The following is a 3,922-nucleotide window of genomic DNA, read 5'->3' on the forward strand; positions in this document are numbered from 1 at the left end:
AACCTGGCAACCAAATCCTTGACATATGGAAACTGAAACACTCCCCGAACAAAACAGACTTAAGGGTAACCAAACAAGAGGTGATCAATGCTTTCATGTCATGCAAAAACACATGCATTGTTAGTCAGCAATCCAACATCTCTTCTTTAGGTTTCTTTAGTTAGAACTCTCCCCAATATCAACAACCAGAAGAAAAATATGATCTTCAGGATCACTTTGAATTTCCACCACTATTTAAAACCTTGCAGGTTGTTTAGTTCAGACGGAATTGTACATGGCCTTATCAATAAATCCATTACCACCCACAAGCCAAATCAATTTTTCACACTCTCATCAATCATGTATGTACTATGATAGATTGAAAGTATATTATTTTACTCAATGGAAAAATCAACCTCACAATGACAATGCGACTACAAGCATGATCATCTAGACTTAATAACTTTACAGACATCCATGTTCTCAGAGTCAAATTATATAACCATGCAAGTTCACCATTAAACTTTGTTGTCCATGCCATTTGTCCTTCCATAATAGTTTTATGTCATGATTCAACATTTATTTTTAAAGATGATAAAACATGTGTTTGATTTTCATTAAACTAGATTATCACTAGGAGGATATTTTTCCTTCGGAACTTGTTGGCATATCCCATCCTTATTTGCCACTCTCCAAAATCATTAAACAATTATTCATCAGGTCAAGGTACCCAAGATCTTATGGGTACATGCAGTGGGCCATTTCATAAGATGTCATTTCCTCCCCCTGGTCCTCGAGGTTAAATATATAAGTCTAGGCTATTTGTCACAACATGCAACCCATAGAAGAACATGATATAAAAGGGATTGTGCTAGGGAAGGATTCGGGTAAAACATACCTCCCTGATGGAAAGTATTTTTCCCGACTAAGACATTTTCCTTTTCTCCATAGTTTTCTTCTACGATTTTCAATTTAATTCAGGATTTGTTCTCTATCAATAGGGATTTCAAGGTAAAACACCAGAATGGTAAGAAAAACTCTGGATACATGTATACACCATTAATGCATTCACCAAGCCAAGATACTCCACTTTACAAGAATTTATATTTAGACTTGCCATTTGTTCAAAAAGACATATAATGTATTTCAAGTTTCTACACCCTCCCAATTTTCCAGGAAAAAATAGTGTCATGTGCATATTATGTTAACACTACCACCATTCTCCTGCAAATGAAAGCCTAGGCTAGTCATAATCATGACACCGAGGGCATCGGCAACTTGAAGTGGAGATCTCTATCTCCATGTTGACCCCCATATGAGTACTAAAATGTGCACCTAATAGTACATTCAATTTTGGTTAATTTTCCCACATGTGATAATACTGCCTAATCATTCCAAGTATATGAAAACCCCTTCTCAAGCATGATGTTATAAAGTAAATCCCAAATAACATTGTGATAGGCCTTTACAAAGTCAAACTTGAAAAGAAACCAAACATTTTCTTTGTATCTATCTCATGAAGCACTTCATGAGAATAAACACTCCTGCCCTAATGTATCTACTCCCTCATTTTCAGTTTATTAGGCTCATCTTACAACTGACTTCAAACAAGGAACACCTACTTAAGTGCTAGACAACATTTTAATGCTACATGCATGGCCCCTTCCCTTCTTCATGCATTGGTTGATTCTACATTGAGAACCAAAATGTGACATAATTTAATGTGGGCATAGCTATATTTGCATATTCATAAGACAACGAGCCTTATGGATATGTAATTTATGATTTTTTAGATAGGACCTTTAAACCAAAAGGGAGAGAGTATTCTTCATGAAGGCAATATGAGTATTATCTATAATCTCGTATCTGACCTCGCATAGTTAATTGGTCGAATACTCAGTCGTCATTTTAAATTATCATTCATAAGAGAGATGGGGCTAAACTTTTGTACAATTTCATAATCCTCTCTTGTCGAGATGAGAGTGATTATAGATAATTTTATACTACCAGTATCACATAATCCTTCATGAAACTCATCAAGCTGTCTATATCTATATAAAATTTTGTATGCAACACATATGTGATCACCTTTATTGCTTACTATCTCCCATCAATCCTTTGTGGAACTCATCAAACTTGCGAAACGGAGATGACTAGGAGGCGAACGACACTTCCCCTCGGCCCGCTGGTATAGCTGCGGGTTCCTCTGCTCTCCGTCGGCTGCTATGGAGGCCTGATAGTGGGGGATCCCTCGATCTATGTGTCTAGTCTGTGTCCCATAGACTCTTCAAATTCTTCGTCGCTCACGAAGCTGGGGCAGCGACGGTCATGTGATAATGATTCCTCGAATTTTGTTATTTTCGTGCCCTTGTTCGGAGTGGCCCCAACAGCAGGTCAGAGGATGGTTTTGGTCATCAGGAACTCAGTCCGGGTGATTAGTGCTTTCCATGACAGCCACATCATCCTACGGAGGGATGGCGTTGTGGCGCATTTTTGTTCTCATGTTCCATTCCCGTCCCATGAATTTCTACTAGATATGGCTCCGTCGGAGAACTTGTGAGGTTTGTGCCCCCCCCCCCCCCGCCCCCCGCGCTTGTGCAGTTGGATTTAGGGTTATCTTCTGGCGCTCCTCGGTGACAGAGTGTCTCAAATGACGATCAAGCCAAGTTGTGGTCGCCAATGTCTTATGAGCGAATTCTTTATATACTCGTGTTGTTGCTTTTATCCAAGTGATCTAGATGAAAATCCCGCTTTTGCCTACCCCATCTCGCTGAGAGGAAACAAAAGCTACATGAACGAGGTTCTAAAAGTTGTTGAGTTTCAACAATGTTGCTCCCATAAGATGGGGCCTAGATGCGGCAAGGAGCTAGATGCAGAACGAAGATGCTGCTGATTTCTTCGTGAAGTTGATTGTAATTTCATATTACTGTAGTTAGTTCTTGTAAGTTGTAATTTCATATATGCTGTAATGAAATTATTGTAATTTCATATTATGGCCTTGGGCTTTTTTGGAAAGGAAAAAGAAAATCCCCAGAGACGACTCCAGTATAATTCTGTTTGCCGAGGGAAACGATTATCTTGCTGGTATGTCACATGGGGTGGGCCATGTAGAGTCGCTGCGCGAATATGTGAAATGTACTTAGATAAATGTGAACAAAGTTGCTGTAGTGTAGTGGTTATCACGTCAGTCTTACACACTGAAGGTCTCCAGTTCGATCCTGGGCGGCAGCAACTTTTTGTATTATTAAGTTTTTATGTGCATCACTGGAACACGGGCCCCAGTTGAACAACCTTGGGCCGGGCTAGTAACCATGTGCTCCGTCATGCACATAATTGTTTTTTATTTTCCCCTAAAAAGTATGTTTTCTTATTGATTCTCAAAAAAATTGTTTTTCTTTACCTCTACAAAATATGATTTTTCTTTGGAAAACGATCAAATTCAACCAGATGATTTTCCGGTCGCATCAATCGCGCGCTGCGGACGCCATGCGTCCTGTTGCCGGCCCACCTAACCTGCTAGCCTTATCTCCTCATCCTTACAGACGCCATGCTCCGTCATGCACATAATTGTTTTTTATTTTCCCCTAAAAAGTATGTTTTCTTATTGATTCTCAAAAAAATTGTTTTTCTTTACCTCTACAAAATATGATTTTTCTTTGGAAAACGATCAAATTCAACCAGATGATTTTCCGGTCGCATCAATCGCGCGCTGCGGACGCCACGCGTCCTGTTGCCGGCCCACCTAACCTGCTAGCCTTATCTCCTCATCCTTACAGAGCTAACGGGAACCGCTCGAGTTTTTCACCAAGATCAATCCCCCTTTCTCGGGAAGAAAATCCTATGGGACGGGGCCTCATAGTGTCCCTCCTGGGGCCCTCCTCAGATTTTGACACGTCATCAGCGGCATACATCTTAAAACGAGCCTAATTTCCTAATTAGTTGG

At 40.1% G+C, this 3,922-nt stretch overlaps 1 non-coding gene across 1 annotated transcript; it reads left to right on the forward strand.

Annotated features, from left to right (window-relative positions):
* Positions 1-3,137: 3,137 nt before the first annotated feature.
* On the forward strand, positions 3,138-3,210 carry TRNAV-UAC (transfer RNA valine (anticodon UAC)). The gene has a single exon. It is a non-coding gene; the product is annotated as a tRNA-Val (tRNA).
* The last annotated feature ends 712 nt before the right edge of the window (positions 3,211-3,922 follow it).

Source organism: Triticum aestivum, chromosome 2B, assembly GCF_018294505.1.
Source record: "Triticum aestivum cultivar Chinese Spring chromosome 2B, IWGSC CS RefSeq v2.1, whole genome shotgun sequence".
Lineage (NCBI taxonomy): Eukaryota > Viridiplantae > Streptophyta > Magnoliopsida > Poales > Poaceae > Triticum > Triticum aestivum.